The following is a 14,353-nucleotide window of genomic DNA, read 5'->3' on the forward strand; positions in this document are numbered from 1 at the left end:
ACTAGGTAAATCAGACACATCGGTTCCGATTTTGTACTCAAAATAAAGATTGGCCCACTAACTTTCAGAGTAATGAAGGCTTTTTACAACATTTTAATATCGGTCTCGAAAACAACACGGTTGGCACAACAAGCTCCGCCCATAAATACGTGACGTAACCTAGCTTTTCAGGAATGGAAGTTAGGGATGTTTAGACCGATTTAGAATAATAGAGATGGGTGTTCTAAAATCCATTATTATCTCAATTCAGCCTTAAAAATAATCTCTGTCATTTTTGAAAGGTAGATAAGCTATTTAACATTGCATATTTAAAAATGAGCTCAAAAACCCCGATAACTACGCTAGCTTGTGATAAAACTGCGCTTTTTCAGCTAATTTTTCTCGGCGTTCAGGAGATTTAAACATCATATAACAAGTTACGAGCAATTTTAAATACAGTGCACCCTCGAGATACGATGTTAATTCGTTCCAGAGTTGGCATCGTATGGTGAAAAATTCGTATATCGGGGTATAAAGACCATTGTAATTATACAATGCAAACACCCCCTGGTAAAAATCGTCAATTTTGTTTATAAAAATGTGTACATATTGACAATTAGCAACAAAATAGTATGTTAACTTTAGTAATTATAGTTACCTACAGTAACTGTATTGTATTTAGTGTATTTTAATGGTTATGATCTGCAATAAAACGCAAAATTATAATGTGTGTACCAAATGTAGTACGTACGGTAAGGAGTTCTTGCCTTCAAAAGGTACACATAACATAAACTTTGAATTCACTTCAAGTAAGTTTAGCTTGCTAAGCCTACACTTAAAACTAAGTTTTAGTATGTATTTTGAACTATTTTACTGAATTTCAACTTTTTATTACGAAATTTTATCCTTCAGCAGTTCCTATCTTCACTTTCACTATAAACTTTAGCCTATGTGGTTGAAATCTTTTTCGACCTAAATCAATAAGGCCGAGCGATGCAGTTATAGAAAGCGGCTTCCCGCACACTTGACCATTTAATGGCTACCGAAAAGAAAAATAAAATTATATTTTCTATACTGGACGTACATACCTTTGGAGTAATGTAGCTAGTACATGTAGCGGGTAAAGCAGAGAGGAGGCAAAAACGTATCAATGTTAATTATGGTGCTGTACTCTTGAAAATAAATTTAAAACGTAATGAATTGGAATTTTTTAGCACACTAAAAGAAGTTGTCCATTCCTGTCCAATTTTTCTACAAAAAAATTGATGGTGCAATGCAGAAAATTGCTAGCTAGCGCTTGTAAAAGGATCCAGAGAATGTGGTACAGTAGTTTGTCTTGTATGAAATGTGCACAAGAATCAATGTAACCATACATACAACGTTTGTACGTATTTATACCCTATGGGGGGACAGGGCTTTAGCAAGTTTCAGAAAGTAATGTGGATGCGTCAACTATCTTGAGTAGTTAGTTATATGAGTTACATACATACATACGATGAATTGTATTCACGTAGAAGAAAACAAGCCCATATGCAAAGACATGGTTAAACAAGAAAATATAACATAAAATCAAAAGGAAACAAATAACATGAATAAAATATGAAAAACATGCCACACAAGAGATAAATATTATATATTATACATGCATTGTTTTAATGTACCAGTCCACATCAGTAAATTAAACACTTGAAACATTTCTGCGAATGTGGGATTTTCTGTATCTTCTAAATCCTCGCCTTTACAAAATGGTTGCTCCTTTTGAATGCTGATTGCGTGCATGACCTAGCTCATTCAAATCTTCAGTTGGAAGCTCTTTCTTGTGCTTGCTTTAATGGAGTTCTTGTTTTAATAATAATTGCAAATGCTGATTGGTTGCGATCATATTCCTTGACAATGTTAATAATACGGGTCCCTTCTTCTTATTTACGACATCCAACTTTGTTGACATAGAAATAATTTTTCCTTCGTTTTGTAACGTTTGTATCGGTCTCAGATTCCATAGATAACGAATTAAATGTAGATAGTTGTAGTTATATACGTATGCTGAGTTGAATGTTTATAGTAAAAGCTATAATAACGCTACAAATGAATATTTGTTCTCGCTTGTGTATTTTACACGAAATTTTCCACGCGGACATGAGAGAAGTCGATCATCGTGTCTCTTCTAAACGTTCTAAGAATGTTTTCGGCAAACTATATTTCGGTGTCTTTTTTATTTCGACGTGTGTTATAAGCACACCGACGGCCAAATTTTAACTCGGGCGAAACTTTTTTCAAATTCGTATGGTGAAATAAAATTCGTATAGCGAGGTGAAGATATAGATCTACTTAGGTCACAATATTTGACTTCGTAAGGTGAAAAAATCGTATATCAGGGTAATCGTATCTTGAGGGTGCACTGTAGTTCATATACCTTTCATAAAAGACCGAGATTATTTTACAGGCTGGATTTAGATAATAATGGGTTTTAAGACACCCATCTCTATTATTCTAGTTCGGACTAAACATCCCTAACTTTCGTTCCTGAAAAAGCTATGTTTCGTCACATATTTATGGGTGGAGCTTGTTATGCCAATTGTGTTGTTTTCGAGACGGATATTGAAGCGCTTTAAAAAAGCCTTAATGACTTTGAAGGTTCGTGGACCAATCTTTATTTTAAGTACAAAATCGGAATCAGCGTGTCTGATTTACCTAGAAAATACGATAAAAGTTGTGCGTGACAGTTAAGGTTTAACGATGTAGCATAGAAGCTCATTGCACTCATTGATATGTTTCCTACAGGTTGCAACCAAAACTAAGCTTTTTATGTGCAATAAAAGTGGAGTTATGAGCATTGATCCATTGTAAGCCGTGATACGATAGCCGCAAGAATGCTATTGAATAACATATTGAATATATTTCTGCATGTTTATAAGTTATCCCACGACCAAACAAGAGTGAAACGATTGATTGGGAGAATTATGATAAATGCACATGTGCACACAACTCCCGAAAAATTATCCGTTAACGGCCGTCACCAAACCCTTGCAACGAAATCCTATCAACAAATTTAACTATTTTTCAGTAAAGTCGTTTAAGTATAATAATGATACAAAACGCATATAAACCTATTTAAATATGTTACCAAGCCTTTGAAAGATTGACGCAAATACCTAAAACTAACCCATCTGATCGGATTATACATAAATAGACAGATTTATTAGGACGAAAATCGTCACAAAACGCTTGAAAAGCTTCGTTTAATAAAAGTTAAGACCGGAAATTGAAACGCCGAGCGACAGAGAATAGAACGATAAAGTCTTGCCACAAATCGCCACAAAACGCTTGAACAGCTTGGTTTATTAATAGTTTCGACCGACCTACGAAACGCCAATAAAGCCGTGCGACAGATAGTAGAACTGTTTACTGTGTACTGTTTGTCTACTGTTTGAGGCGTAGACCGATTTACAGGTACGAAAATGTGGTACACAGTTTATCAGCCTACGTTTTTGTCCAATTACCGAAGGTTTTTCAAATTCTCTAGAACATCAGCCAGATTTCTTTACATCTTATCTACAAGGTAGGGCGTTACTACAACGCCCTTTTATGACAAGAATATTTCTTTATTTCACTCCAGTTTGCATAAAACTTCCAGACGCGTAAATGCCAACGCTTGCTCTCTGTTACATATCGCTGTCAAAACCATTCTTCATTCATCACAACACAACCAACTTTCAAACTGTATATTACACATCAGTTTGCCGTTTAACGTTTAATATTGCATTTCAGAGATATAATAAACATATTTCTTTATTGTTGGCATTGTTGTTGTTAGTTAAATTACGTACAGTAGGTTAGGTCTACGGCTTGAATTAATGTTTATTTTATTATTGTAAAACATAAGTTTGAGATAGTTAAATATTTATTTTATTAATATTTATTTCTGTTACATATCGCTGTCAAAACCGTTCTACATTCAACACAACCAACTTTCAAGCTGTATATTACAATAAATTTTACTTTTAACATTGCATTTCAGATATATAATAAACATATTTGATTATTGCTGTTGTTAGTTAAATTACTTACAGTAATTTGGGTCTACAGCTTGAATTAATATTTATTTTAACCAACAAACAACTTTCAAATTGTATATTACACGGCAGCTTGCCATTTACTTTTAATATTGCATTTCAATATAATAAGAGATATAATAAACATACATGTATATATCATTATTGCTGTTGTTATTTAAATTACGTACAGTAGTTTAGGTCTACAGCTTGAATTAATATTTATTTTATTATTGTAAAACATAATTTTGAGATAGTTAATTATTTATTTTATTAATATTTATTTCTGTTACATTTCTGTTATTTTTGTTTCGTCTCTTTAGAGTCGTGCTCCCTCAAATTTATTTTATATCATCTCAAACAAGTCTCATTTACATTATACTCTGTCAATTCCTGCTGAGAACTACTTTTTCAACAACCAACAGTACCCTTTCTTTTTTCCATTATTACTTTGGTCGTGGGCTGTATGACAGTGGAATTTCTAGTATAATGATAATGTATTAAATCATACAAATATATATTCATGAACAAGTGACATAAATGGACCATACTTATATTACATGCAGAAACAAAAAATTACGTTCCTAAAACAAAAATATTTCCATTGTTTGCTCGGATAGCTGCATTCTGATTGTTGCCTCTAGTTGTTTCTAGACATCTTCTAGTTGTCCAATACCTTCCACAATATCTTTTGGCCTCAACTCTTCATCACTGCTGAACTAGTCGATATTACCGTCCAAACAATTTTTTATCAGAGCAAAACTTTTTTGCATTTAGCAACTGCATTTAGCAAACTGCATTTAGTACAAATGCAACGCGTAAAAGTTGGCTCACCAAACGTGACCTTCGGCCCAAAACTTGCAACCCAATTTTATATGCATGTTCTTCAAAGTATTGAGACCGTGTTAAACAAGGAGCTACAATTAGCCTGAGACAGTAATTATTTCTATGGTGTTGTTTTGAAAGTTCATCTACCATCGTAAATTTAAATCTTTTTTTATATATGTAGGCTACTTCGAAGTAAAAAGACTGTATTAAAGCACATAAATTACACAATTTTTTTATCATATATTTCAATACATCAGAGTCTTGGTTTTCAAATAAGCCTATATTCAATACACAAAGAATAATAGGACTATAAGAACAGGGTGCTAAAAGTATGTCCTGCAATAAAAAAACACTTGGTTGCGGTTCCCACAATGTGATGTCATAATTATTATTTAGCCTTAGGTCGTCGATCCCTTTCACTGCCATTGAGGCTGCGCTTTTCTGTGACAATCGGTGCTGTTAAACCCAGAGAGCTCTAATAATAAACTAGGATTCTAGATAATCAACAACGCCCAGAGATGGTGCTAACCCGACCAATACAAACACATGTTCTGGGTTAATTAATTATGTTTCAATAAATATACTATCGTTGATAAAGGTAATGAATTATATTGGTTAAATTGTGACCTGCAGTGGCGTGGCCATAGAACTATATGTCAATTGCACTTTCGTGAGATCTCGCAATGCTTGAAATTAATTAGTCTCAGTCGTGCCCCTCAACATCACAAAAAAGAGGGCTATTGCATAATATCATCGGGAAAACATAGTATGGTGCTTAGAATCCGAGTTATTTATCATAGAAATAATCTGTACATGCTAATCACACTGATTCCTTTGTCATCTCCATTTGTTCTCTGGAGTTGTCCTACCTTTGCCTGCCACTAGCGTCATTATCGTAGTTGATAGGTATGAGCATTAAGCAATAAAATAAGCAGTAAAAGCACACAACACTGAATATGAAAATTGTGACATCACAATTTTCGAGCCTATACCATTGAACATTTCTGCGATAGAGCTTTGGGGAAATCCTATAAACAACAACCAATGTCTGTCTCACCATGTCAAACAATGGCTCATTTGAAAGCCAAGATATTGAAGAACCTGAATAAGCTGAAACAGCACTTATGTAATTGATGTGCTTTAAGCAAGAAACTATAATTAGCTTAAAACAAATATTAATTGTTTCTATGGCGTTTATTTCAAAGTTCCTCTACCAATGTATCAATCATGTTCGAAGTATCAAGACCGTGTTAAACAAGGAACTACTATTAGCCTAAGGCCATTATTGATTATTTCTACGACGTTGCTTTCAAAGGTTTAATAATTGAAAAAAAATGAAAAGCTTTGGAGTTAGACAACGAGAGACGTGATTGTTATTAATGTAAACGATTAATTATTAATACGATTTTGTGGACATTTTTCTACTGATCACTTGATATCATGGGTTCATAAAGATCAAAGATAATTGAAGTGGTGGTCAAATGAAGGTAGTGTTCAAATAAAGGGTGGCGTTCTATTTTTCAATCTGTCTCTCGTAGTTGCGCTCAAATAGAAGTGGCTTTCAATTAGAGGTTTTAAATTATATTTTCATCAACAAAAATTGTTTCAAAAAGTTAGCCGAACTGTAGTTTAAATTTTCTCCATTTGCAAATGATTGCGTAGTTGTGACAACCAATCAGAGTGAACCGAGTGTAGTTACATTTTCTCACAAAGAACAACCTACTCTCTCCTATCAAGCAATAAGAATGACGAATGTGACATTAAATGACGGTGTATATTAGTCGATGTGCTCAGTTGCAAAGCAAGTTTCCTGAAAGAAGGTAAGGTTGCCATTGTTGAATGTTTCATGTGTTCACACTTATTGTACAGCAGTTTATTTGGAAGCTTGTCTTTTTGTAGCTGGATTGTTCTTTGAGGCGTGTAGAGTTGCCAACATTGCAGAGTTGAAGGAGTAAGTATATATACACATTCATTGCTGAATCCGATGGCCATTATTTTGGTTTGTACCAGACAATCATGTAAGACTGGCTTGTCAATGAACTTTACACTTTTGCTTACATTGCAATCAAATCTACTGCTGTGACTATCAACTCTAATAGAAGCTATCCTAAAATTATTAAAGGTTTACTTGCAACAAAATTCACATTACAGTTATTTGATAAGAAAAGATTCACCATGTCTTACTCTGTTGTGTTGTAGGTGCAAAATATGTGGAAATGTGATTACAAGCTCTTAAAAGCTCAAAAACGAACAGTTAATCGCAGCCACACGAGACCGCCGTAGTTTGGATTCTCTTTTCAAAACGGCTCAAATGTGACGTAGCTGTGGTAGATGGTTTCTGTTTACACTTTCATTCAACCTTATTCGGCGAAATATTTTCACAAATATACTTCACGCATTCAATAAAACCATGTCTATTGTTCTTACGCATCTGTTTTATTGTCATTGTAATGCTGTCACTTTTAGCAGTGATATCTTATAACTTACCGTAAAAATTCATTTAATTTTTTAACCTTAGCTCGAAGAAGTACATATCATTGTCTGATAATCAAGACGAGCCTGTTGGTCACTTGTGATAATCGAAAAGTGCTGCAAAAATAATTTGTGAAGTATTGGGTCACATGATCAGATTACGACTTGCCGATTAGATCAAGCCGAAACAAAACTGTAAAGTAGCGAGCATCTATATTTGATACGGGGCCTTCGGTGAGACCCGAAGTGTTTGTCATAAACTAGTGCTACGGTAAGTTTTATATTGAGCTTATTATTGACCTTTCAATTCACGTGAGAACATCACGTGACAAGACAATAAATAAATTTCATGACTACGTCCGAGAAATAAAGATATTCCAATCTATGGCGGCTTTTCGTTTTTGAGCTTTTAAGAGCTTGTAATCACATTTCCACATATTTGGCCCCTACAACACACCAGAGTAAGACATGGTGAATCTTTTGATACCAAATAACTGTAATGTGAATTTTGTTGCAAGTCAACCTTTAAGACTTGTTTAGTTGCTATCCTAAAATATATACAAGCAGATTACAATCAATGGTGTTTCAGAAGTTGGAAAGTACACTGGTGCTACTTTATGCGAGTGGTAGTATTGATAAATTATTGTCAAAACCTATTTGGCATAACTGAAACTAACTATAAAAGTGCTTTTGCAAAGCGATACTAAGGTCATCGTGAAATGCAAACATGTTTTTCATTGGCTCATCGGAAACAATAGTGTTTTTCATTGGCTCATCGGAAACAATAGTGTTTTCTTTCGATTAAGCGGAGACGCATTAAGCTAATGATTCAACTACTCGCCAATCAGAAACACTTTGTACTAAGCTTGCCAAACCTTCCAATTCTTTAACCATTTGCTCTAATAGGTACATAAGGCGTGTTATGACTCATAGGGTGGGCTTATATGCGAATTTTTATAACTTTCCGGATTTCAGGGCTGTTTTTCCAGGGTCTGCTTATATGCGAGACAGGTTTACATCTGGTTGTGTGCGGCAATGTTGATAAATTATGTCTAAAACATGTTGACATAGCTTAGGAAGATGCACATCTACTTGTCTTCTCAGCTCTACAAAATGTCTTTTTGACAGACGACTATTTACCATATCATTCCGATTCTAATTCCGTTATATCTTACCCTCTGACTTACGCATTAGATAATACTCATTTGCAAGGTGTTGTCGTCTCGCATGAAGTTTTTATATAATCTCGCATTTGTAAGTTTACGCTAGCAAAACTGATTTTTAAATGTTATTTACTCGGTGATTTAAGAAGGCTTCCAGAAACTGGAGTGTTAGTACGATTGACATTGGAAGGCGTTATCACATAATTTATGAAAAACGATTTTTGCTTGATGGTGCTGCACCTCATTAATATTCAGTCACTATTGCGCTGTTCGAAACAGCTTAGATGGAATTCTTGGTTTGGCCTCAATCCATTCCAAAAGCATTTTTGGAAAGGCAAGTTGTACAAATTCTGAAATGAGATTTCCCATTATAAAAATTTGAATTATTTTAACCCATTTTATGATGTAGAACCAATTTTTAAGCATTTGTACCTTATGTTTATGTTATGGTATATATTATAATATTACACATGTATTACAAAATATTTTGCAACATTAAGTTCTTATAACGACTTTACTAATAGAGAAGGCTTGGCTGGAAGTGTATTACTTGTAGCATATTTCCTTGACCATTCCATTCCTTGACCATTGAGACTTTCCAGTTATGGACTTTAGTTCCACATCCAAAGAAGAATGTATCATTGGTTTTAACTCTCATTGTTCTAGATCATAGATGTTTCAGAACTTAGATGTGACCGCACTTGTGTACAGTGTGCCTGTACTTATAATCTGTTTTATCAAATTCTATGTTTGTGAAGTTGTTCACTCTTTACAGTAATCGTCTACTCTATGAAACATCCTTCACAAGTGTCTAAATGGATCATCTAATGATTGATAGGTGGTTTTAGCATTATTTTGAATTTTAGTCTGTTTCTCCTCTGAATTACTAAATACTCTTTGTACCTTGCTGTATATCACTCAGTCGTATAGTAGATAATTTTAACTTTATTTACACCGGTCAAAGCCGTTTACAGCCAACTAGACCACGAGACAAAAAACGAAAACAAAAAATGGTAAAGTAAAATTATGTGTATTGACAGAAAAAGCTCTTTGTGCATGACGCTGTTCTATAGTGTAAATTGGCAAGGTGTTGGTATCTGATATAAAGGTTTAGTGATTTTTTTGGGAAGTAGAAATATAATGGATGGTCAGGCAGATAGGAGATACGGTCTGAGTGTTTTAAACAGCAAATTTTTGCAAACCCATTTAGCTCTTCACTATTAAGAGCATATAGACAGTGGTCGCAACTGTCCATATCAGGTGGCATAACCCTAAAACGTAATTTTTGAAAGCATTCAAATTTTCTTTATCAGTTATTGATGCAACAGCATATCAGCTTGGAAAAGCGTAAGACAAAGTGGCTAATATATGATTCTGGTAAAAGAGTGATAGGCCTAATCATTTTACACCTATCTTTTTGAGCCGAATTATAGCATGTGTTGAGGGTCTAGTTTCTGAGATAATAAAGTCGACATGGCTTGAGAACCATAAGTGATTGTCTATTTGTATGCCCAGAAGCTTGACACGGGTAATATTTTTATCTTCACATTGTTTATGGTGATATAAATGGTGCATACGCTTTTTCCGAGTGTAAATACATTAGCAGTGATTTGTGAAAGGCTCTATATTCACAAATTTAGCCATTTTGATTTTCTCGTTTCTGGTATTAGTCGTATTAGTCGATAAAATTTCATGACTACCGTATCATTTTACAGAATCCTCTCTGATGGACAGAACATAAATGCTACTCACCAGTTTGGATGGACTGGACTAATGGTTGCTGCTGTGAACGGTCATACAGAGTGAGTCTTCACGCAATAACCTAGCTAGTAGGAAATAGTATAGACTGCGAGCTAGTAACAGTGTAAAATGGTGTACAAATAGCCAGAAGAGACAGTGAGTACGCAACTCCTCTCGAGTCACTAGCTTTTCTATATCAATTAGGTGCTCCATTATTGAGCAGCTCTTTCAATCTTCCAGTGTCACATAGATATTGTTAACTGAAATAATAAAACTGCCATACTTTTAAATACACATTTTAAAATAGATAATTTTTTCATTTTAACGAAGGAAACACATTTTATTAGCTAAACGATATGCACTGATGGATTTGAGTTAACAGTCATTGTTTTGATAAAACTATTAGTTTTACGCTTTGAAAGTTGCGCTTTTGCTGTTCAGTGATTGGCTGATAACTAGCCAAATCGTCCAGTGATTGGCTGATAACCCCGCATCTGATCTCTTGTCTTTAGCTTGTCTTTAGCTATCGTATGTCAAGGTCGAAAGTTTGCTTTGAGATTTTGTTTTTGACTTGCTCTTTGAAATTTTTTTGCATTTTTAGTTATTCAATTTTATTTGGTTTATGATCTTTCAAGTTGATCAGCTTTTCCTTGAAAATTCTTGCACACTGATGGGGACATTAGACAGTCACTTAGCATGGAACAAGCATGTAGGGGCAAACAACTGCTAGGTGAAGAGAAATGCGTGTGACAGGCTCTGCTTCATATTTTTCCTTTTGCCTAGATCCAACTGTTTTTTCGCAATTAAATTTTTGTTATTTGTGTTTTTGCACTGTGAAACGTCTGAAGAATTTTCTGTATTTTTGCTCAAATATTTCAGTATTGAGTTCTCTTTAGTGTAGTAATCTTCACACCGTAAACATGCCTTAAAGTGTGAACTGTTTTTGTGTTTAATGTACTCAGTTCTTCGCGGTAGTGCCTTATGTATTGTATAAAGTGCCTGACTAAATTAAAATATTTGCGCTGCTATCCAAAATACTAACCACTCACTTATTCTCGTTGCAAGCTTTATGACATCACAACATCCTGTCATTTAAATTATGTTTAAAATTTCAAGATTAATTTCAAAAATTCTAAAGATAACATTGCCATTTGTATTGCATATTGTGTAACAAATAAAGTTTTTCATTGTACACATAAATAGCATATTTCATTTACCAATTTATAATTATAGTCGACTTAATGCAAATGAATGATTTTCATATAAAATAGTGCACAATTTACATGGTTTTACTTATTCTCCATTTACTCCAAAGTGTTTACAAGAGTCTGGGTTTGTAAGTCGAAAGGTGTCTCTATAATTGCTCTAACAAGTCAATCAAGTTACATATATTCTCATCCTACATGTACATGTATATCACAAGTTTTCATTTTTCTTTAATTATCCGTGGCGGAAATGCTGTATGCTCATGCTGATGTAGTCTTGGTGTACACTCTAATGTACATGTACTGTTACATCTAACGGTACTCTGCATAGACTTTTACTAGTGACTAGCATGTACATTTTACATTGTACATGCGCTATTTGAGTTTTATGTTAGCTTCTGTAATCTAAGCACGTACAGTCAAACCTTCTGTAATCTAAGCACGTACAGTCAAACCTTCTGTAATCTAAGCACGTACAGTCAAACCTTCTGTAATCTAAGCACGTACAGTCAAACCTTCTGTAATATAAGCACGTACAGTCAAACCTTCTGTAATACAAGCACGTACAGTCAAACCTTCTGTAATATAAGCACGTACAGTCAAACCTTGTACAGTCAAACCTTCTGTAATCTAAGCACGTACAGTCAAACCTCGACATGACTTTTTAGAGTTACTGTATTCTGATACTAGTATTTGTATTTTAAAACTCACATTTGTATAAGAATTTATTGTATTTGGTTTCATACATTACGGGACCAAAAAACAAATAATATACTTTGTTATATTACATAAAACTATGTAGAAGGTAATTGAAAAATTCTGCTTTAGAGACTCGTCAGCAGATGTCTAGGTTCAGAAATGCTCAAGTTTACTGATAGAGTGAGAGATAAAAGTACTTCATTTTTACTGTTATTTACAGAACTGTCATTTTTCAAGAAATTTTGGATGTCCTATGTTGGAAATCACTATGTATGTACGAGGTCTGATCCAAAAGTTTCCGGAATGGAGTTGTATACACTTGCATATTTGCACAATGGAAAAACCATTGCACCGTTTGCAGGGAAACACCTCCGGAGTGTTGTCACAAAATTTCGGGTTGCTATGACAACGCGTTCTCACGTGAGCCGACGATATGTCAAAGTGTTGTCTGTCAGGTGCTCCCGTCGTTTTTTAACAAATTTATTATCATGAATGTCTAATCAATCGGAACAGCGTATTTGCATTAAATTTTTTGTGAAATTAGGGAAAACACGTACTCCAACAGTTGAAATGTTAAATATTGCTTTTGGAGATGATGCTCTAAAGAAAACACCAGTTTTTGAGTGGCACAAGCGTTTTTGTGATGGTAGAGACAGTACTGAAGATGATGCGAGGTCTGGCAGACCAGCCTTGGCAAGAACTTGTTCGTCAATCGACAGTGTGAGGTCACTAGTCATGGCAGATCTTCATTTAACCATTAAAGAGATATCTGGAGAGACTGGACTTGGTTTTGGAACTGTTCATAGGGTTTTAACTGATGATTTAAACATGAGAAGAGTTGCAGCAAAGTTTGTGCCATGTTTGCTAACTGATGACCAAAAGGAGCTCAGGATGCACACTAGCAATGATTTCACGGAAGCTTTAAAAATGATAAAAACTTTCTTTCGAAGATAATAACTGGAGATGAGTCTTGAGTGTATGGTTATGACCCAGAGACTAAATTCCAAAGTAGCCAGTGGAAGTCTCTGGTCTTTCCAAGACCAATAAAGGCGAAGGTGTCTCGGTCAGGTGTAAAGATCATGCTGATTGCATTTTTTTGACATTCATGGATTAGTACACCATGACTACTTACCACAGGGTACTACTGTAAATCAGCATGTTTATATTGATATGTTGAGACGTCTTAGGCAAAGAGTTAGGTGCATAAGACCTGAACTGTGGCGCACAGGTTCATGGATGCTGCATCATGATAACGCACCCACCCACACTGCGTTCTCTGTGAAGCAGTATTGCGCTAAAACCAACATGGTCGTTTTACCACATCCTCCATATTCACCAAATCTAGCTCCCTGTGACTTCTGGCTATTTCCTAAGTTTAAACTTACTATGAAAGAAACCAGATTTTACAGTATAGAGTCAATTCAATGTGCAACAACGAGAGAGCTAAACAACATCAACACCAATGGCTTTCAGCACTGCATGGCATCATGGCAGAAGAGGTGGGACAAGTGTATTGGTAGTCAAGAGGAGTACTTTGAAGGGGACTAACTATATTGCTAAATTGAAGCAACGTGTTTTGAGTTAGCTCCATTCCTGGAACTTTTCGATCAGACCTCGTATGTATAACTTTTCATTGGCATCCTCGATCATCAACCAAATGATGTTTTTTGTTATAGGCCAAAAGAAATAAAAAGCAACAATGAAAAAAGCAATTTGAAAATTGTATGTTGAAACTAAACATCCTTAGTTTTTTTTGCCGTCATCAAGCCGTTTGCACATGCGCTCGTTTACAAAAAAGCCGCCATATTTGTAGAAAACGATCATTATTCTTTTATTTAATAGTATTTTTATGTGTTGTTTTAATACTATAATGAAAAAATTGCAAACAAAAGCATCGTTTTCAAAAATTCATTGCAAAAGCTTTGTGTTTTTAACAATAAAAGTTGTCCATAAAGATGGCCGACAACGATAGAATGACGTCACGAAAAAACGAAGGATTATTTGACAGTTTCTATCCTATGTCAGATAATTTGTATGTAGAAGTGATCGTAAATCGAGGTTCGACTGCATTAGTTTGTTGCTATAACATACCCTAGGACACTTATGTATTCGCGGCATACAACTTTCGCATTTTCGCGGCAACATCCTCTCGCGAAGATTTCATGAGCGAAACTAAACTATCATAACAAACGAGCGGAAACGCGTAGTTAAATGG

Source organism: Watersipora subatra, chromosome 10 (assembly GCF_963576615.1).
Source record: "Watersipora subatra chromosome 10, tzWatSuba1.1, whole genome shotgun sequence".
Lineage (NCBI taxonomy): Eukaryota > Metazoa > Bryozoa > Gymnolaemata > Cheilostomatida > Watersiporidae > Watersipora > Watersipora subatra.